Source organism: Lonchura striata, unplaced genomic scaffold (assembly GCF_046129695.1).
Source record: "Lonchura striata isolate bLonStr1 unplaced genomic scaffold, bLonStr1.mat Scaffold_114, whole genome shotgun sequence".
NCBI lineage: Eukaryota > Metazoa > Chordata > Aves > Passeriformes > Estrildidae > Lonchura > Lonchura striata.
Genome location: NW_027461082.1, coordinates 274,343 through 296,589, shown reverse-complemented (window position 1 = coordinate 296,589; position 22,247 = coordinate 274,343).

The window sequence follows — 22,247 nt, the reverse complement described above, 5'->3', positions numbered from 1 at the left end:
GGACAACTTCGGTTTGGGGTCCATCCTTCCATATAAGGATTCTTTGCAGTCAGGGCCAGGGGCCCCTGGGCACATCCTTTTTCCATTTTCCCTGGGAAAGAAAACTCAGCAGTCCAGGTTCCTGATGTCAGTTTGTAGGGCTCCCTTGGGTCTATCAGGGCAGCACAAGTTTGAGGTGGGGACAACTTCGGTGTGGGGTCCATCCTTCGATATAAGGATTCTTTGCAGTCAGGGCCAGGGGCCCCTGGGCACGTCCTTTTTCCATTTTCCCTGGGAAAGAAAACTCAGCAGTCCAGGTTCCTGATGTCAGTTTGTAGGGCTCCCTTGGGTCTATCAGGGCAGCACAAGTTTGAGGTGGGGACATCTTCGGTGTGGGGTCCATCCTTCGATATAAGGATTCTTTGCAGTGAGGCCCCAGCCCAGGGCCAGGGGCCCCTGGGCACATCCTTTTTCCATTTTCCCTGGGAAAGAAAAGTCAGCAGTCCAGGTTCCTGATGTCAGTCTGTAGGGCTCCCTTGGGTCTATCAGGGCAGCACAAGTTTGAGGTGGGGACAACTTCGGTGTGGGGTCCATCCTTCGATATAAGGATTCTTTGCAGTGAGGCCCCAGCCCAGGGCCAGGGGCCCCTGGGCACATCCTTTTTCCATTTTCCCTGGGAAAGAAAACTCAGCAGTCCAGGTTCCTGATGTCAGTTTGTAGGGCTCCCTTGGGTCTATCAGGGCAGCACAAGTTTGAGGTGGGGACGACTTCGGTGTGGGGTCCATCCTTCGATATAAGGATTCTTTGCAGTCAGGGCCAGGGTCCCAGGGCCAGGGGCCCCTGGGCACATCCTTTTTCCATTTTCCCTGGGAAAGAAAACTCAGCAGTCCAGGTTCCTGATGTCAGTTTGTAGGGCTCCCTTGGGTCTATCAGGGCAGCACAAGTTTGAGGTGGGGACAACTGCGGTGTGGGGTCCATCCTTCGATATAAGGATTCTTTGCAGTGTGGCCCCAGCCCATGTCTAGGGGCCCCTGGGCACATCCTTCTTCCATTTTCCCTGGGAAAGAAAACTCAGCAGTCCAGGTTCCTGATGTCAGTTTGTAGGGCTCCCTTGGGTCTATCAGGGCAGCACAAGTTTGAGGTGGGGACAACTTCGGTGTGGGGTCCATCCTTCGATATAAGGATTTTTTGCAGTCAGGGCCAGGGGCCCCTGGGCACATCCTTTTTCCATTTTCCCTGGGAAAGAAAACTCAGCAGTCCAGGTTCCTGATGTCAGTTTGTAGGGCTCCCTTGGGTCTATCAGGGCAGCACAAGTTTGAGGTGGGGACATCTTCGGTGTGGGGTCCATCCTTCGATATAAGGATTCTTTGCAGTGAGGCCCCAGCCCATGTCCAGGGGCCCCTGGGCACATCCTTTTTCCATTTTCCCTGGGAAAGAAAACTCAGCAATCCAGGTTCCTGATGTCAGTTTGTAGGGCTCCCTTGGGTCTATCAGGGCAGCACAAGTTTGAGGTGGGGACAACTTCGGTTTGGGGTCCATCCTTCCATATAAGGATTCTTTGCAGTCAGGGCCAGGGGCCCCTGGGCACATCCTTTTTCCATTTTCCCTGGGAAAGAAAACTCAGCAGTCCAGGTTCCTGATGTCAGTTTGTAGGGCTCCCTTGGGTCTATCAGGGCAGCACAAGTTTGAGGTGGGGACAACTTCGGTGTGGGGTCCATCCTTCGATATAAGGATTCTTTGCAGTGAGGCCCCAGCCGAGGGCCAGGGGCCCCTGGGCACATCCTTTTTCCATTTTCCCTGGGAAAGAAAACTCAGCAGTCCAGGTTCCTGATGTCAGTTTGTAGGGCTCCCTTGGGTCTATCAGGGCAGCACAAGTTTGAGGTGGGGACAACTTCGGTGTGGGGTCCATCCTTCGATATAAGGATTCTTTGCAGTGTGGCCCCAGCCCATGTCTAGGGGCCCCTGGGCACATCCTTTTTCCATTTTCCCTGGGAAAGAAAACTCAGCAGTCCAGGTTCCTGATGTCAGTTTGTAGGGCTCCCTTGGGTCTATCAGGGCAGCACAAGTTTGAGGTGGGGACAACTTCGGTGTGGGGTCCATCCTTCGATATAAGGATTTTTTGCAGTCAGGGCCAGGGGCCCCTGGGCACATCCTTTTTCCATTTTCCCTGGGAAAGAAAACTCAGCAGTCCAGGTTCCTGATGTCAGTTTGTAGGGCTCCCTTGGGTCTATCAGGGCAGCACAAGTTTGAGGTGGGGACATCTTCGGTGTGGGGTCCATCCTTCGATATAAGGATTCTTTGCAGTGAGGCCCCAGCCCATGTCCAGGGGCCCCTGGGCACATCCTTTTTCCATTTTCCCTGGGAAAGAAAACTCAGCAATCCAGGTTCCTGATGTCAGTTTGTAGGGCTCCCTTGGGTCTATCAGGGCAGCACAAGTTTGAGGTGGGGACAACTTCGGTTTGGGGTCCATCCTTCCATATAAGGATTCTTTGCAGTCAGGGCCAGGGGCCCCTGGGCACATCCTTTTTCCATTTTCCCTGGGAAAGAAAACTCAGCAGTCCAGGTTCCTGATGTCAGTTTGTAGGGCTCCCTTGGGTCTATCAGGGCAGCACAAGTTTGAGGTGGGGACAACTTCGGTGTGGGGTCCATCCTTCGATATAAGGATTCTTTGCAGTCAGGGCCAGGGGCCCCTGGGCACGTCCTTTTTCCATTTTCCCTGGGAAAGAAAACTCAGCAGTCCAGGTTCCTGATGTCAGTTTGTAGGGCTCCCTTGGGTCTATCAGGGCAGCACAAGTTTGAGGTGGGGACATCTTCGGTGTGGGGTCCATCCTTCGATATAAGGATTCTTTGCAGTGAGGCCCCAGCCCAGGGCCAGGGGCCCCTGGGCACATCCTTTTTCCATTTTCCCTGGGAAAGAAAAGTCAGCAGTCCAGGTTCCTGATGTCAGTCTGTAGGGCTCCCTTGGGTCTATCAGGGCAGCACAAGTTTGAGGTGGGGACAACTTCGGTGTGGGGTCCATCCTTCGATATAAGGATTCTTTGCAGTGAGGCCCCAGCCCAGGGCCAGGGGCCCCTGGGCACATCCTTTTTCCATTTTCCCTGGGAAAGAAAACTCAGCAGTCCAGGTTCCTGATGTCAGTTTGTAGGGCTCCCTTGGGTCTATCAGGGCAGCACAAGTTTGAGGTGGGGACGACTTCGGTGTGGGGTCCATCCTTCGATATAAGGATTCTTTGCAGTCAGGGCCAGGGTCCCAGGGCCAGGGGCCCCTGGGCACATCCTTTTTCCATTTTCCCTGGGAAAGAAAACTCAGCAGTCCAGGTTCCTGATGTCAGTTTGTAGGGCTCCCTTGGGTCTATCAGGGCAGCACAAGTTTGAGGTGGGGACAACTGCGGTGTGGGGTCCATCCTTCGATATAAGGATTCTTTGCAGTGTGGCCCCAGCCCATGTCTAGGGGCCCCTGGGCACATCCTTCTTCCATTTTCCCTGGGAAAGAAAACTCAGCAGTCCAGGTTCCTGATGTCAGTTTGTAGGGCTCCCTTGGGTCTATCAGGGCAGCACAAGTTTGAGGTGGGGACAACTTCGGTGTGGGGTCCATCCTTCGATATAAGGATTTTTTGCAGTCAGGGCCAGGGGCCCCTGGGCACATCCTTTTTCCATTTTCCCTGGGAAAGAAAACTCAGCAGTCCAGGTTCCTGATGTCAGTTTGTAGGGCTCCCTTGGGTCTATCAGGGCAGCACAAGTTTGAGGTGGGGACATCTTCGGTGTGGGGTCCATCCTTCGATATAAGGATTCTTTGCAGTGAGGCCCCAGCCCATGTCCAGGGGCCCCTGGGCACATCCTTTTTCCATTTTCCCTGGGAAAGAAAACTCAGCAATCCAGGTTCCTGATGTCAGTTTGTAGGGCTCCCTTGGGTCTATCAGGGCAGCACAAGTTTGAGGTGGGGACAACTTCGGTTTGGGGTCCATCCTTCCATATAAGGATTCTTTGCAGTCAGGGCCAGGGGCCCCTGGGCACATCCTTTTTCCATTTTCCCTGGGAAAGAAAACTCAGCAGTCCAGGTTCCTGATGTCAGTTTGTAGGGCTCCCTTGGGTCTATCAGGGCAGCACAAGTTTGAGGTGGGGACAACTTCGGTGTGGGGTCCATCCTTCGATATAAGGATTCTTTGCAGTCAGGGCCAGGGGCCCCTGGGCACGTCCTTTTTCCATTTTCCCTGGGAAAGAAAACTCAGCAGTCCAGGTTCCTGATGTCAGTTTGTAGGGCTCCCTTGGGTCTATCAGGGCAGCACAAGTTTGAGGTGGGGACATCTTCGGTGTGGGGTCCATCCTTCGATATAAGGATTCTTTGCAGTGAGGCCCCAGCCCAGGGCCAGGGGCCCCTGGGCACATCCTTTTTCCATTTTCCCTGGGAAAGAAAAGTCAGCAGTCCAGGTTCCTGATGTCAGTCTGTAGGGCTCCCTTGGGTCTATCAGGGCAGCACAAGTTTGAGGTGGGGACAACTTCGGTGTGGGGTCCATCCTTCGATATAAGGATTCTTTGCAGTGAGGCCCCAGCCCAGGCCCAGGGGCCCCTGGGCACATCCTTTTTCCATTTTCCCTGGGAAAGAAAACTCAGCAGTCCAGGTTCCTGATGTCAGTTTGTAGGGCTCCCTTGGGTCTATCAGGGCAGCACAAGTTTGAGGTGGGGACAACTTCGGTGTGGGGTCCATCCTTCGATATAAGGATTCTTTGCAGTGAGGTCCCAGCCCAGGGCCAGGGAACCCTGGGCACATCCTTTTTCCATTTTCCCTGGGAAAGAAAACTCAGCAGTCCAGGTTCCTGATGTCAGTTTGCAGGGCTCCCTTGGGTCTATCAGGGCAGCACAAGTTTGAGGTGGGGACAACTTCGGTGTGGGGTCCATCCTTCGATATAAGGATTCTTTGCAGTGAGGCCGCAGCCCAGGGCCAGGGAACCCTGGGCACATCCTTTTTCCATTTTCCCTGGGAAAGAAAACTCAGCAGTCCAGGTTCCTGATGTCAGTTTGTAGGGCTCCCTTGGGTGTATGAGGGCAGCACAAGTTTGAGGTGGGGACATCTTTGGTGTGGGGTCCATCCTTCGATATAAGGATTTTTTGCAGTCAGGGCCAGGGGCCCCTGGGCACATCCTTTTTCCATTTTCCCTGGGAAAGAAAACTCAGCAGTCCAGGTTCCTGATGTCAGTTTGTAGGGCTCCCTTGGGTGTATGAGGGCAGCACAAGTTTGAGGTGGGGACATCTTTGCTGTGGGGTCCATCCTTCGATATAAGGATTTTTTGCAGTCAGGGCCAGGGGCCCCTGGGCACATCCTTTTTCCATTTTCCCTGGGAAAGAAAACTCAGCAGTCCAGGTTCCTGATGTCAGTTTGTAGGGCTCTCTTGGGTCTATCAGGTCAGCACAAGTTTGAGGTGGGGACAACTTCGGTGTGGGGTCCATCCTTCGATATAAGGATTCTTTGCAGTCAGGGCCAGGGTCCCAGGGCCAGGGGCCCCTGGGCACATCCTTTTTCCATTTTCCCTGGGAAAGAAAACTCAGCAGTCCAGTTTCCTGATGTCAGTTTGTAGGGCTCCCTTGGGTCTATCAGGGCAGCACAAGTTTGAGGTGGGGACAACTTCGGTGTGGGGTCCATCCTTCGATATAAGGATTCTTTGCAGTGAGGCCCCAGCCCAGGGCCAGGGCCCCTGGGCACATCCTTTTTCCATTTTCCCTGGGAAAGAAAACTCAGCAGTCCAGGTTCCTGATGTCAGTTTGTAGGGCTCCCTTGGGTCTATCAAGGCAGCAAAAGTTTGAGGTGGGGACAACTTCGGTGTGGGGTCCATCCTTCGATATAAGAATTTTTGGCAGTCAGGTCCAGGGTTCCCTGGGCACATCCTTTTTCCATTTTCCCTGGGAAAGAAAACTCAGCAGTCCAGGTTCCTGATGTCAGTTTGTAGGGCTCCCTTGGGTGTATCAGGGCAGCACAAGTTTGAGGTGGGGACAACTTCGGTGTGGGGTCCATCCTTCGATATAAGGATTCTTTGCAGTCAGGGCCAGGGGCCCCTGGGCACATCCTTTTTCCATTTTCCCTGGGAAAGAAAACTCAGCAGTCCAGGTTCCTGATGTCAGTTTTTAGGGCTCCCTTGGGTCTATCAGGGCAGCACAAGTTTGAGGTGGGGACAACTTCGGTCTGGGGTCCATCCTTCGATATAAGGATTTTTTGCAGTCAGGGCTAGGGGCCCCTGGGCACAACCTTTGGCCATTTTATCTGTGAAAGGAAACTCATCAGTCCAGGTTCCTGATGTCAGTTTGTAGGGCTCCCTTGGGTCTATCAGGGCAGCACAGTTTTAAGGTGGGGACAATTTGGGTGTGGGGTCCATCCTTCGATATAAGGATTCTTTGCAGTGAGGCCCCAGCCCAGGGCCAGGGGCCCCTGGGCACATCCTTTTTCCATTTTCCCTGGGAAAGAAAACTCAGCAGTCCAGGTTCCTGATGTCAGTTTGTAGGGCTCCCTTGGGTCTATCAGGGCAGCACAAGTTTGAGGTGGGGACAACTTCGGTGTGGGGTCCATCCTTCGATATAAGGATTCTTTGCAGTCAGGGCCAGGGGCCCCTGGGCACGTCCTTTTTCCATTTTCCCTGGGAAAGAAAACTCAGCAGTCCAGGTTCCTGATGTCAGTTTGTAGGGCTCCCTTGGGTCTATCAGGGCAGCACAAGTTTGAGGTGGGGACAACTTCGGTGTGGGGTCCATCCTTCGATATAAGGATTCTTTGCAGTGAGGCCCCAGCCCAGGCCCAGGGGCCCCTGGGCACATCCTTTTTCCATTTTCCCTGGGAAAGAAAACTCAGCAGTCCAGGTTCCTGATGTCAGTTTGTAGGGCTCCCTTGGGTCTATCAGGGCAGCACAGTTTTAAGGTGGGGACAATTTGGGTGTGGGGTCCATCCTTCGATATAAGGATTCTTTGCAGTGAGGCCCCAGCCCAGGGCCAGGGGCCCCTGGGCACATCCTTTTTCCATTTTCCCTGGGAAAGAAAACTCAGCAGTCCAGGTTCCTGATGTCCGTCTGTAGGGCTCCCTTGGGTCTATCAGGGCAGCACAAGTTTGAGGTGGGGACAACTTCGGTGTGGGGTCCATCCTTCGATATAAGGATTCTTTGCAGTCCGGGCCAGGGGCCCCTGGGCACATCCTTTTTCCATTTTCCCTGGGAAAGAAAACTCAGCAGTCCAGGTTCCTGATGTCAGTCTGTAGGGCTCCCTTGGGTCTATCAGGGCAGCACAAGTTTGACGTGGGGACAACTTCGGTGTGGGGTCCATCCTTCGATATAAGGATTCTTTGCAGTGAGGCCCCAGCCCAGGGCCAGGGGCCCCTGGGCACATCCTTTTTCCATTTTCCCTGGGAAAGAAAAGTCAGCAGTCCAGGTTCCTGATGTCAGTCTGTAGGGCTCCCTTGGGTCTATCAGGGCAGCACAAGTTTGAGGTGGGGACAACTTCGGTGTGGGGTCCATCCTTCGATATAAGGATTCTTTGCAGTGAGGCCCCAGCCCAGGCCCAGGGGCCCCTGGGCACATCCTTTTTCCATTTTCCCTGGGAAAGAAAACTCAGCAGTCCAGGTTCCTGATGTCAGTTTGTAGGGCTCCCTTGGGTCTATCAGGGCAGCACAAGTTTGAGGTGGGGACAACTTCGGTGTGGGGTCCATCCTTCGATATAAGGATTCTTTGCAGTGAGGCCGCAGCCCAGGGCCAGGGAACCCTGGGCACATCCTTTTTCCATTTTCCCTGGGAAAGAAAACTCAGCAGTCCAGGTTCCTGATGTCAGTTTGTAGGGCTCCCTTGGGTGTATGAGGGCAGCACAAGTTTGAGGTGGGGACATCTTTGGTGTGGGGTCCATCCTTCGATATAAGGATTTTTTGCAGTCAGGGCCAGGGGCCCCTGGGCACATCCTTTTTCCATTTTCCCTGGGAAAGAAAACTCAGCAGTCCAGGTTCCTGATGTCAGTTTGTAGGGCTCCCTTGGGTGTATGAGGGCAGCACAAGTTTGAGGTGGGGACATCTTTGCTGTGGGGTCCATCCTTCGATATAAGGATTTTTTGCAGTCAGGGCCAGGGGCCCCTGGGCACATCCTTTTTCCATTTTCCCTGGGAAAGAAAACTCAGCAGTCCAGGTTCCTGATGTCAGTTTGTAGGGCTCTCTTGGGTCTATCAGGTCAGCACAAGTTTGAGGTGGGGACAACTTCGGTGTGGGGTCCATCCTTCGATATAAGGATTCTTTGCAGTCAGGGCCAGGGTCCCAGGGCCAGGGGCCCCTGGGCACATCCTTTTTCCATTTTCCCTGGGAAAGAAAACTCAGCAGTCCAGTTTCCTGATGTCAGTTTGTAGGGCTCCCTTGGGTCTATCAGGGCAGCACAAGTTTGAGGTGGGGACAACTTCGGTGTGGGGTCCATCCTTCGATATAAGGATTCTTTGCAGTGAGGCCCCAGCCCAGGGCCAGGGCCCCTGGGCACATCCTTTTTCCATTTTCCCTGGGAAAGAAAACTCAGCAGTCCAGGTTCCTGATGTCAGTTTGTAGGGCTCCCTTGGGTCTATCAAGGCAGCAAAAGTTTGAGGTGGGGACAACTTCGGTGTGGGGTCCATCCTTCGATATAAGAATTTTTGGCAGTCAGGTCCAGGGTTCCCTGGGCACATCCTTTTTCCATTTTCCCTGGGAAAGAAAACTCAGCAGTCCAGGTTCCTGATGTCAGTTTGTAGGGCTCCCTTGGGTGTATCAGGGCAGCACAAGTTTGAGGTGGGGACAACTTCGGTGTGGGGTCCATCCTTCGATATAAGGATTCTTTGCAGTCAGGGCCAGGGGCCCCTGGGCACATCCTTTTTCCATTTTCCCTGGGAAAGAAAACTCAGCAGTCCAGGTTCCTGATGTCAGTTTTTAGGGCTCCCTTGGGTCTATCAGGGCAGCACAAGTTTGAGGTGGGGACAACTTCGGTCTGGGGTCCATCCTTCGATATAAGGATTTTTTGCAGTCAGGGCTAGGGGCCCCTGGGCACAACCTTTGGCCATTTTATCTGTGAAAGGAAACTCATCAGTCCAGGTTCCTGATGTCAGTTTGTAGGGCTCCCTTGGGTCTATCAGGGCAGCACAGTTTTAAGGTGGGGACAATTTGGGTGTGGGGTCCATCCTTCGATATAAGGATTCTTTGCAGTGAGGCCCCAGCCCAGGGCCAGGGGCCCCTGGGCACATCCTTTTTCCATTTTCCCTGGGAAAGAAAACTCAGCAGTCCAGGTTCCTGATGTCAGTTTGTAGGGCTCCCTTGGGTCTATCAGGGCAGCACAAGTTTGAGGTGGGGACAACTTCGGTGTGGGGTCCATCCTTCGATATAAGGATTCTTTGCAGTCAGGGCCAGGGGCCCCTGGGCACGTCCTTTTTCCATTTTCCCTGGGAAAGAAAACTCAGCAGTCCAGGTTCCTGATGTCAGTTTGTAGGGCTCCCTTGGGTCTATCAGGGCAGCACAAGTTTGAGGTGGGGACAACTTCGGTGTGGGGTCCATCCTTCGATATAAGGATTCTTTGCAGTGAGGCCCCAGCCCAGGCCCAGGGGCCCCTGGGCACATCCTTTTTCCATTTTCCCTGGGAAAGAAAACTCAGCAGTCCAGGTTCCTGATGTCAGTTTGTAGGGCTCCCTTGGGTCTATCAGGGCAGCACAGTTTTAAGGTGGGGACAATTTGGGTGTGGGGTCCATCCTTCGATATAAGGATTCTTTGCAGTGAGGCCCCAGCCCAGGGCCAGGGGCCCCTGGGCACATCCTTTTTCCATTTTCCCTGGGAAAGAAAACTCAGCAGTCCAGGTTCCTGATGTCCGTCTGTAGGGCTCCCTTGGGTCTATCAGGGCAGCACAAGTTTGAGGTGGGGACAACTTCGGTGTGGGGTCCATCCTTCGATATAAGGATTCTTTGCAGTCCGGGCCAGGGGCCCCTGGGCACATCCTTTTTCCATTTTCCCTGGGAAAGAAAACTCAGCAGTCCAGGTTCCTGATGTCAGTCTGTAGGGCTCCCTTGGGTCTATCAGGGCAGCACAAGTTTGACGTGGGGACAACTTCGGTGTGGGGTCCATCCTTCGATATAAGGATTCTTTGCAGTGAGGCCCCAGCCCAGGGCCAGGGCCCCTGGGCACATCCTTTTTTCCATTTTCCCTGGGAAAGAAAACTCAGCAGTCCAGGTTCCTGATGTCAGTTTGTAGGGCTCCCTTGGGTCTATCAGGGCAGCACAAGTTTGAGGTGGGGACAACTTCGGTGTGGGGTCCATCCTTCGATATAAGGATTCTTTGCAGTGTGGCCCCAGCCCATGTCCAGGGGCCCCTGGGCACATCCTTTTTCCATTTTCCCTGGGAAAGAAAACTCAGCAGTCCAGGTTCCTGATGTCAGTTTGTAGGGCTCCCTTGGGTCTATCAGGGCAGCACAAGTTTGAGGTGGGGACAACTTCGGTGTGGGGTCCATCCTTCGATATAAGGATTCTTTGCAGTCAGGGCCAGGGTCCCAGGGCCAGGGGCCCCTGGGCACATCCTTTTTCCATTTTCCCTGGGAAAGAAAACTCAGCAGTCCAGGTTCCTGATGTCAGTTTGTAGGGCTCCCTTGGGTCTATCAGGGCAGCACAAGTTTGAGGTGGGGACAACTTCGGTGTGGGGTCCATCCTTCGATATAAGGATTCTTTGCAGTGAGGCCCCAGCCCAGGGCCAGGGAACCCTGGGCACATCCTTTTTCCATTTTCCCTGGGAAAGAAAACTCAGCAGTCCAGGTTCCTGATGTCAGTTTGTAGGGCTCCCTTGGGTGTATGAGGGCAGCACAAGTTTGAGGTGGGGACATCTTTGGTGTGGGGTCCATCCTTCGATATAAGGATTTTTTGCAGTCAGGGCCAGGGGCCCCTGGGCACATCCTTTTTCCATTTTCCCTGGGAAAGAAAACTCAGCAGTCCAGGTTCCTGATGTCAGTTTGTAGGGCTCCCTTGGGTCTATCAGGGCAGCACAAGTTTGAGGTGGGGACAACTTCGGTGTGGGGTCCATCCTTCGATATAAGGATTCTTTGCAGTCAGGGCCAGGGTCCCAGGGCCAGGGGCCCCTGGGCACATCCTTTTTCCATTTTCCCTGGGAAAGAAAACTCAGCAGTCCAGTTTCCTGATGTCAGTTTGTAGGGCTCCCTTGGGTCTATCAGGGCAGCACAAGTTTGAGGTGGGGACAACTTCGGTGTGGGGTCCATCCTTCGATATAAGGATTCTTTGCAGTGAGGCCCCAGCCCAGGGCCAGGGCCCCTGGGCACATCCTTTTTCCATTTTCCCTGGGAAAGAAAACTCAGCAGTCCAGGTTCCTGATGTCAGTTTGTAGGGCTCCCTTGGGTCTATCAAGGCAGCACAAGTTTGAGGTGGGGACAACTTCGGTGTGGGGTCCATCCTTCGATATAAGGATTCTTTGCAGTCAGGTCCAGGGTTCCCTGGGCACATCCTTTTTCCATTTTCCCTGGGAAAGAAAACTCAGCAGTCCAGGTTCCTGATGTCAGTTTGTAGGGCTCCCTTGGGTCTATCAGGGCAGAACAGTTTTAAGGTGGGGACAATTTGGGTGTGGGGTCCATCCTTCGATATAAGGATTCTTTGCAGTGAGGCCCCAGCCCAGGGCCAGGGGCCCCTGGGCACATCCTTCTTCCATTTTCCCTGGGAAAGAAAACTCAGCAGTCCAGGTTCCTGATGTCAGTTTGTAGGGCTCCCTTGGGTCTATCAGGGCAGCACAAGTTTGAGGTGGGGACAACTTCGGTGTGGGGTCCATCCTTCGATATAAGGATTCTTTGCAGTCAGGGCCAGGGGCCCCTGGGCATGTCCTTTTTCCATTTTCCCTGGGAAAGAAAACTCAGCAGTCCAGGTTCCTGATGTCAGTTTGTAGGGCTCCCTTGGGTCTATCAGGGCAGCACAAGTTTGAGGTGGGGACAACTTCGGTGTGGGGTCCATCCTTCGATATAAGGATTCTTTGCAGTCAGGGCCAGGGTCCCAGGGCCAGGGGCCCCTGGGCACATCCTTTTTCCATTTTCCCTGGGAAAGAAAACTCAGCAGTCCAGGTTCCTGATGTCAGTTTGTAGGGCTCCCTTGGGTCTATCAGGGCAGCACAAGTTTGAGGTGGGGACAACTTCGGTGTGGGGTCCATCCTTCGATATAAGGATTCTTTGCAGTGAGGCCCCAGCCCAGGGCCAGGGAACCCTGGGCACATCCTTTTTCCATTTTCCCTGGGAAAGAAAAGTCAGCAGTCCAGGTTCCTGATGTCAGTTTTTAGGGCTCCCTTGGGTCTATCAGGGCAGCACAAATTTGAGGTGGGGACAACTTCGGTGTGGGGTCCATCCTTCGATATAAGGATTTTTTGCAGTCAGGGCCAGGGGCCCCTGGGCACATCCTTTTTCCATTTTCCCTGGGAAAGAAAACTCAGCAGTCCAGGTTCCTGATGTCAGTTTGTAGGGCTCCCTTGGGTCTATCAGGGCAGCACAAGTTTGAGGTGGGGACAACTTCGGTGTGGGGTCCATCCTTCGATATAAGGATTCTTTGCAGTCAGGGCCAGGGTCCCAGGGCCAGGGGCCCCTGGGCACATCCTTTTTCCATTTTCCCTGGGAAAGAAAACTCAGCAGTCCAGGTTCCTGATGTCAGTTTGTAGGGCTCCCTTGGGTCTATCAGGGCAGCACAAGTTTGAGGTGGGGACAACTTCGGTGTGGGGTCCATCCTTCGATATAAGGATTCTTTGCAGTGAGGCCCCAGCCCAGGGCCAGGGCCCCTGGGCACATCCTTTTTCCATTTTCCCTGGGAAAGAAAACTCAGCAGTCCAGGTTCCTGATGTCAGTTTGTAGGGCTCCCTTGGGTCTATCAAGGCAGCACAAGTTTGAGGTGGGGACAACTTCGGTGTGGGGTCCATCCTTCGATATAAGAATTTTTGGCAGTCAGGTCCAGGGTTCCCTGGGCACATCCTTTTTCCTTTTTCCCTGGGAAAGAAAACTCAGCAGTCCAGGTTCCTGATGTCAGTTTGTAGGGCTCCCTTGGGTCTATCAGGGCAGCACAGTTTTAAGGTGGGGACAATTTGGGTGTGGGGTCCATCCTTCGATATAAGGATTTTTTGCAGTGAGGCCCCAGCCCAGGGCCAGGGGCCCCTGGGCACATCCTTCTTCCATTTTCCCTGGGAAAGAAAACTCAGCAGTCCAGGTTCCTGATGTCAGTTTGTAGGGCTCCCTTGGGTCTATCAGGGCAGCACAAGTTTGAGGTGGGGACAACTTCGGTGTGGGGTCCATCCTTCGATATAAGGATTCTTTGCAGTCAGGGCCAGGGGCCCCTGGGCACGTCCTTTTTCCATTTTCCCTGGGAAAGAAAACTCAGCAGTCCAGGTTCCTGATGTCAGTTTGTAGGGCTCCCTTGGGTCTATCAGGGCAGCACAAGTTTGAGGTGGGGACAACTTCGGTGTGGGGTCCATCCTTCGATATAAGGATTCTTTGCAGTGAGGCCCCAGCCCAGGGCCAGGGGCCCCTGGGCACATCCTTTTTCCATTTTCCCTGGGAAAGAAAAGTCAGCAGTCCAGGTTCCTGATGTCAGTCTGTAGGGCTCCCTTGGGTCTATCAGGGCAGCACAAGTTTGAGGTGGGGACAACTTCGGTGTGGGGTCCATCCTTCGATATAAGGATTCTTTGCAGTCCGGGCCAGGGGCCCCTGGGCACGTCCTTTTTCCATTTTCCCTGGGAAAGAAAACTCAGCAGTCCAGGTTCCTGATGTCAGTTTGTAGGGCTCCCTTGGGTCTATCAGGGCAGCACAAGTTTGAGGTGGGGACATCTTCGGTGTGGGGTCCATCCTTCGATATAAGGATTCTTTGCAGTGAGGCCCCAGCCCAGGGCCAGGGGCCCCTGGGCACATCCTTCTTCCATTTTCCCTGGGAAAGAAAACTCAGCAGTCCAGGTTCCTGATGTCAGTTTGTAGGGCTCCCTTGGGTCTATCAGGGCAGCACAAGTTTGAGGTGGGGACAACTTCGGTGTGGGGTCCATCCTTCGATATAAGGATTTTTTGCAGTCAGGGCCAGGGGCCCCTGGGCACATCCTTTTTCCATTTTCCCTGGGAAAGAAAACTCAGCAGTCCAGGTTCCTGATGTCAGTTTGTAGGGCTCCCTTGGGTCTATCAGGGCAGCACAAGTTTGAGGTGGGGACAACTTCGGTGTGGGGTCCATCCTTCGATATAAGGATTTTTTGCAGTCAGGGCCAGGGTCCCAGGGCCAGGGGCCCCTGTGCACATCCTTTTTCCATTTTCCCTGGGAAAGAAAACTCAGCAGTCCAGGTTCCAGATGTCAGTTTGTAGGGCTCCCTTGGGTCTATCAGGGCAGCACAAGTTTGAGGTGGGGACAACTTCGGTGTGGGGTCCATCCTTCGATATAAGGATTCTTTGCAGTCAGGGCCAGGGTCCCAGGGCCAGGGGCCCCTGGGCACATCCTTTTTCCATTTTCCCTGGGAAAGAAAACTCAGCAGTCCAGGTTCCTGATGTCAGTTTGTAGGGCTCCCTTGGGTCTATCAGGGCAGCACAAGTTTGAGGTGGGGACAACTTCGGTGTGGGGTCCATCCTTCGATATAAGGATTCTTTGCAGTGAGGCCCCAGCCCAGGGCCAGGGAACCCTGGGCACATCCTTTTTCCATTTTCCCTGGGAAAGAAAACTCAGCAGTCCAGGTTCCTGATGTCAGTTTGTAGGGCTCCCTTGGGTGTATGAGGGCAGCACAAGTTTGAGGTGGGGACATCTTTGGTGTGGGGTCCATCCTTCGATATAAGGATTTTTTGCAGTCAGGGCCAGGGGCCCCTGGGCACATCCTTTTTCCATTTTCCCTGGGAAAGAAAACTCAGCAGTCCAGGTTCCTGATGTCAGTTTGTAGGGCTCCCTTGGGTCTATCAGGGCAGCACAAGTTTGAGGTGGGGACAACTTCGGTGTGGGGTCCATCCTTCGATATAAGGATTTTTTGCAGTCAGGGCCAGGGTCCCAGGGCCAGGGGCCCCTGGGCACATCCTTTTTCCATTTTCCCTGGGAAAGAAAACTCAGCAGTCCAGGTTCCTGATGTCAGTTTGTAGGGCTCCCTTGGGTCTATCAGGGCAGCACAAGTTTGAGGTGGGGACAACTTCGGTGTGGGGTCCATCCTTCGATATAAGGATTCTTTGCAGTCAGGGCCAGGGGCCCCTGGGCACATCCTTTTTCCATTTTCCCTGGGAAAGAAAACTCAGCAGTCCAGGTTCCTGATGTCAGTTTGTAGGGCTCCCTTGGGTGTATCAGGGCAGCACAAGTTTGAGGTGGGGACAACTTCGGTCTGGGGTCCATCCTTCGATATAAGGATTTTTTGCAGTCAGGGCTAGGGGCCCCTGAGCACAACCTTTGGCCATTTTATCTGTGAAAGGAAACTCATCAGTCCAAGTTCCTGATGTCAGTTTGTAGGGCTCCCTTGGGTCTATCAGGGCAGCACAGTTTTAAGGTGGGGACAATTTGGGTGTGGGGTCCATCCTTCGATATAAGGATTCTTTGCAGTGAGGCCCCAGCCCAGGGCCAGGGGCCCCTGGGCACATCCTTCTTCCATTTTCCCTGGGAAAGAAAACTCAGCAGTCCAGGTTCCTGATGTCAGTCTGTAGGGCTCCCTTGGGTCTATCAGGGCAGCACAAGTTTGAGGTGGGGACAACTTCGGTGTGGGGTCCATCCTTCGATATAAGGATTCTTTGCAGTGAGGCCCCAGCCCAGGGCCAGGGGCCCCTGGGCACATCCTTTTTCCATTTTCCCTGGGAAAGAAAACTCAGCAGTCCAGGTTCCTGATGTCAGTTTGTAGGGCTCCCTTGGGTCTATCAGGGCAGCACAAGTTTGAGGTGGGGACAACTTCGGTGTGGGGTCCATCCTTCGATATAAGGATTCTTTGCAGTGTGGCCCCAGCCCATGTCCAGGGGCCCCTGGGCACATCCTTTTTCCATTTTCCCTGGGAAAGAAAACTCAGCAGTCCAGGTTCCTGATGTCAGTTTGTAGGGCTCCCTTGGGTCTATCAGGGCAGCACAAGTTTGAGGTGGGGACAACTTCGGTGTGGGGTCCATCCTTCGATATAAGGATTCTTTGCAGTCAGGGCCAGGGTCCCAGGGCCAGGGGCCCCTGGGCACATCCTTTTTCCATTTTCCCTGGGAAAGAAAACTCAGCAGTCCAGGTTCCTGATGTCAGTTTGTAGGGCTCCCTTGGGTCTATCAGGGCAGCACAAGTTTGAGGTGGGGACAACTTCGGTGTGGGGTCCATCCTTCGATATAAGGATTCTTTGCAGTGAGGCCCCAGCCCAGGGCCAGGGAACCCTGGGCACATCCTTTTTCCATTTTCCCTGGGAAAGAAAACTCAGCAGTCCAGGTTCCTGATGTCAGTTTGTAGGGCTCCCTTGGGTGTATGAGGGCAGCACAAGTTTGAGGTGGGGACATCTTTGGTGTGGGGTCCATCCTTCGATATAAGGATTTTTTGCAGTCAGGGCCAGGGGCCCCTGGGCACATCCTTCTTCCATTTTCCCTGGGAAAGAAAACTCAGCAGTCCAGGTTCCTGATGTCAGTTTGTAGGGCTCCCTTGGGTCTATCAGGGCAGCACAAGTTTGAGGTGGGGACAACTTCGGTGTGGGGTCCATCCTTCGATATAAGGATTCTTTGCAGTCAGGGCCAGGGTCCCAGGGCCAGGGGCCCCTGGGCACATCCTTTTTCCATTTTCCCTGGGAAAGAAAACTCAGCAGTCCAGTTTCCTGATGTCAGTTTGTAGGGCTCCCTTGGGTCTATCAGGGCAGCACAAGTTTGAGGTGGGGACAACTTCGGTGTGGGGTCCATCCTTCGATATAAGGATTCTTTGCAGTGAGGTCCCAGCCCAGGGCCAGGGCCCCTGGGCACATCCTTTTTCCATTTTCCCTGGGAAAGAAAACTCAGCAGTCCAGGTTCCTGATGTCAGTTTGTAGGGCTCCCTTGGGTCTATCAGGGCAGCACAAGTTTGAGGTGGGGACAACTTCGGTGTGGGGTCCATCCTTCGATATAAGGATTCTTTGCAGTCAGGGCCAGGTGCCCCTGGGCACATCCTTTTTCCATTTTCCCTGGGAAAGAAAACTCAGCAGTCCAGGTTCCTGATGTCAGTTTGTAGGGCTCCCTTGGGTGTATCAGGGCAGCACAAGTTTGAGGTGGGGACAACTTCGGTCTGGGGTCCATCCTTCGATATAAGGATTTTTTGCAGTCAGGGCTAGGGGCCCCTGGGCACAACCTTTGGCCATTTTATCTGTGAAAGGAAACTCATCAGTCCAAGTTCCTGATGTCAGTTTGTAGGGCTCCCTTGGGTCTATCAGGGCAGCACAGTTTTAAGGTGGGGACAATTTGGGTGTGGGGTCCATCCTTCGATATAAGGATTCTTTGCAGTGAGGCCCCAGCCCAGGGCCAGGGGCCCCTGGGCACATCCTTCTTCCATTTTCCCTGGGAAAGAAAACTCAGCAGTCCAGGTTCCTGATGTCAGTTTGTAGGGCTCCCTTGGGTCTATCAGGGCAGCACAAGTTTGAGGTGGGGACAACTTCGGTGTGGGGTCCATCCTTCGATATAAGGATTCTTTGCAGTCAGGGCCAGGGGCCCCTGGGCACATCCTTTTTCCATTTTCCCTGGGAAAGAAAACTCAGCAGTCCAGGTTCCTGATGTCAGTTTGTAGGGCTCCCTTGGGTCTATCAGGGCAGCACAAGTTTGAGGTGGCGACAACTTCGGTGTGGGGTCCATCCTTCGATATAAGGATTCTTTGCAGTGTGGCCCCAGCCCATGTCTAGGGGCCCCTGGGCACATCCTTTTTCCATTTTCCCTGGGAAAGAAAACTCAGCAGTCCAGGTTCCTGATGTCAGTTTGTAGGGCTCCCTTGGGTCTATCAGGGCAGCACAAGTTTGAGGTGGGGACAACTTCGGTGTGGGGTCCATCCTTCGATATAAGGATTTTTTGCAGTCAGGGCCAGGGGCCCCTGGGCACATCCTTTTTCCATTTTCCCTGGGAAAGAAAACTCAGCAGTCCAGGTTCCTGATGTCAGTTTGTAGGGCTCCCTTGGGTCTATCAGGGCAGCACAAGTTTGAGGTGGGGACATCTTCGGTGTGGGGTCCATCCTTCGATATAAGGATTCTTTGCAGTGAGGCCCCAGCCCATGTCTAGGGGCCCCTGGGCACATCCTTTTTCCATTTTCCCTGGGAAAGAAAACTCAGCAATCCAGGTTCCTGATGTCAGTTTGTAGGGCTCCCTTGGGTCTATCAGGGCAGCACAAGTTTGAGGTGGGGACAACTTCGGTTTGGGGTCCCTCCTTCCATATAAGGATTCTTTGCAGTCAGGGCCAGGGGCCCCTGGGCACATCCTTTTTCCATTTTCCCTGGGAAAGAAAACTCAGCAGTCCAGGTTCCTGATGTCAGTCTGTAGGGCTCCCTTGGGTCTATCAGGGCAGCACAAGTTTGAGGTGGGGACATCTTCGGTGTGGGGTCCATCCTTCGATATAAGGATTTTTTGCAGTCAGGGCCAGGGGCCCCTGGGCACATCCTTCTTCCATTTTCCCTGGGAAAGAAAACTCAGCAGTCCAGGTTCCTGATGTCAGTTTGTAGGGCTCCCTTGGGTCTATCAGGGCAGCACAAGTTTGAGGTGGGGACAACTTCGGTGTGGGGTCCATCCTTCGATATAAGGATTCTTTGCAGTCAGGGCCAGGGTCCCAGGGCCAGGGGCCCCTGGGCACATCCTTTTTCCATTTTCCCTGGGAAAGAAAACTCAGCAGTCCAGGTTCCTGATGTCAGTCTGTAGGGCTCCCTTGGGTCTATCAGGGCAGCACAAGTTTGAGGTGGGGACAACTTCGGTGTGGGGTCCATCCTTCGATATAAGGATTCTTTGCAGTGAGGCCCCAGCCCAGGGCCAGGGGCCCCTGGGCACATCCTTTTTCCATTTTCCCTGGGAAAGAAAACTCAGCAGTCCAGGTTCCTGATGTCAGTTTGTAGGGCTCCCTTGGGTCTATCAGGGCAGCACAAGTTTGAGGTGGGGACAACTTCGGTGTGGGGTCCATCCTTCGATATAAGGATTCTTTGCAGTGTGGCCCCAGCCCATGTCCAGGGGCCCCTGGGCACATCCTTTTTCCATTTTCCCTGGGAAAGAAAACTCAGCAGTCCAGGTTCCTGATGTCAGTTTGTAGGGCTCCCTTGGGTCTATCAGGGCAGCACAAGTTTGAGGTGGGGACAACTTCGGTGTGGGGTCCATCCTTCGATATAAGGATTCTTTGCAGTCAGGGCCAGGGTCCCAGGGCCAGGGGCCCCTGGGCACATCCTTTTTCCATTTTCCCTGGGAAAGAAAACTCAGCAGTCCAGGTTCCTGATGTCAGTTTGTAGGGCTCCCTTGGGTCTATCAGGGCAGCACAAGTTTGAGGTGGGGACAACTTCGGTGTGGGGTCCATCCTTCGATATAAGGATTCTTTGCAGTGAGGCCCCAGCCCAGGGCCAGGGAACCCTGGGCACATCCTTTTTCCATTTTCCCTGGGAAAGAAAACTCAGCAGTCCAGGTTCCTGATGTCAGTTTGTAGGGCTCCCTTGGGTGTATGAGGGCAGCACAAGTTTGAGGTGGGGACATCTTTGGTGTGGGGTCCATCCTTCGATATAAGGATTTTTTGCAGTCAGGGCCAGGGGCCCCTGGGCACATCCTTCTTCCATTTTCCCTGGGAAAGAAAACTCAGCAGTCCAGGTTCCTGATGTCAGTTTGTAGGGCTCCCTTGGGTCTATCAGGGCAGCACAAGTTTGAGGTGGGGACAACTTCGGTGTGGGGTCCATCCTTCGATATAAGGATTCTTTGCAGTCAGGGCCAGGGTCCCAGGGCCAGGGGCCCCTGGGCACATCCTTTTTCCATTTTCCCTGGGAAAGAAAACTCAGCAGTCCAGTTTCCTGATGTCAGTTTGTAGGGCTCCCTTGGGTCTATCAGGGCAGCACAAGTTTGAGGTGGGGACAACTTCGGTGTGGGGTCCATCCTTCGATTTAAGGATTCTTTGCAGTGAGGTCCCAGCCCAGGGCCAGGGCCCCTGGGCACATCCTTTTTCCATTTTCCCTGGGAAAGAAAACTCAGCAGTCCAGGTTCCTGATGTCAGTTTGTAGGGCTCCCTTGGGTCTATCAGGGCAGCACAAGTTTGAGGTGGGGACAACTTCGGTGTGGGGTCCATCCTTCGATATAAGGATTCTTTGCAGTCAGGGCCAGGTGCCCCTGGGCACATCCTTTTTCCATTTTCCCTGGGAAAGAAAACTCAGCAGTCCAGGTTCCTGATGTCAGTTTGTAGGGCTCCCTTGGGTGTATCAGGGCAGCACAAGTTTGAGGTGGGGACAACTTCGGTCTGGGGTCCATCCTTCGATATAAGGATTTTTTGCAGTCAGGGCTAGGGGCCCCTGGGCACAACCTTTGGCCATTTTATCTGTGAAAGGAAACTCATCAGTCCAAGTTCCTGATGTCAGTTTGTAGGGCTCCCTTGGGTCTATCAGGGCAGCACAGTTTTAAGGTGGGGACAATTTGGGTGTGGGGTCCATCCTTCGATATAAGGATTCTTTGCAGTGAGGCCCCAGCCCAGGGCCAGGGGCCCCTGGGCACATCCTTCTTCCATTTTCCCTGGGAAAGAAAACTCAGCAGTCCAGGTTCCTGATGTCAGTTTGTAGGGCTCCCTTGGGTCTATCAGGGCAGCACAAGTTTGAGGTGGGGACAACTTCGGTGTGGGGTCCATCCTTCGATATAAGGATTCTTTGCAGTCAGGGCCAGGGGCCCCTGGGCACATCCTTTTTCCATTTTCCCTGGGAAAGAAAACTCAGCAGTCCAGGTTCCTGATGTCAGTTTGTAGGGCTCCCATGGGTCTATCAGGGCAGCACAAGTTTGAGGTGGCGACAACTTCGGTGTGGGGTCCATCCTTCGATATAAGGATTCTTTGCAGTGTGGCCCCAGCCCATGTCTAGGGGCCCCTGGGCACATCCTTTTTCCATTTTCCCTGGGAAAGAAAACTCAGCAGTCCAGGTTCCTGATGTCAGTTTGTAGGGCTCCCTTGGGTCTATCAGGGCAGCACAAGTTTGAGGTGGGGACAACTTCGGTGTGGGGTCCATCCTTCAATATAAGGATTTTTTGCAGTCAGGGCCAGGGGCCCCTGGGCACATCCTTTTTCCATTTTCCCTGGGAAAGAAAACTCAGCAGTCCAGGTTCCTGATGTCAGTTTGTAGGGCTCCCTTGGGTCTATCAGGGCAGCACAAGTTTGAGGTGGGGACATCTTCGGTGTGGGGTCCATCCTTCGATATAAGGATTCTTTGCAGTGAGGCCCCAGCCCATGTCTAGGGGCCCCTGGGCACATCCTTTTTCCATTTTCCCTGGGAAAGAAAACTCAGCAATCCAGGTTCCTGATGTCAGTTTGTAGGGCTCCCTTGGGTCTATCAGGGCAGCACAAGTTTGAGGTGGGGACAACTTCGGTTTGGGGTCCCTCCTTCCATATAAGGATTCTTTGCAGTCAGGGCCAGGGGCCCCTGGGCACATCCTTTTTCCATTTTCCCTGGGAAAGAAAACTCAGCAGTCCAGGTTCCTGATGTCAGTCTGTAGGGCTCCCTTGGGTCTATCAGGGCAGCACAAGTTTGAGGTGGGGACATCTTCGGTGTGGGGTCCATCCTTCGATATAAGGATTTTTTGCAGTCAGGGCCAGGGGCCCCTGGGCACATCCTTCTTCCATTTTCCCTGGGAAAGAAAACTCAGCAGTCCAGGTTCCTGATGTCAGTTTGTAGGGCTCCCTTGGGTCTATCAGGGCAGCACAAGTTTGAGGTGGGGACAACTTCGGTGTGGGGTCCATCCTTCGATATAAGGATTCTTTGCAGTCAGGGCCAGGGGCCCCTGGGCACATCCTTTTTCCATTTTCCCTGGGAAAGAAAACTCAGCAGTCCAGGTTGCTGATGTCAGTTTGTAGGGCTCCCTTGGGTCTATCAAGGCAGCACAAGTTTGAGGTGGGGACAACTTCGGTGTGGGGTCCATCCTTCGATATAAGAATTTTTGGCAGTCAGGTCCAGGGTTCCCTGGGCACATCCTTTTTCCATTTTCCCTGGGAAAGAAAACTCAGCAGTCCAGGTTCCTGATGTCAGTTTGTAGGGCTCCCTTGGGTGTATCAGGGCAGCACAAGTTTGAGGTGGGGACAACTTCGGTGTGGGGTCCATCCTTCGATATAAGGATTCTTTGCAGTCAGGGCCACGGGCCCTTGGGCACATCCTTTTTCCATTTTCCCTGGGAAAGAAAA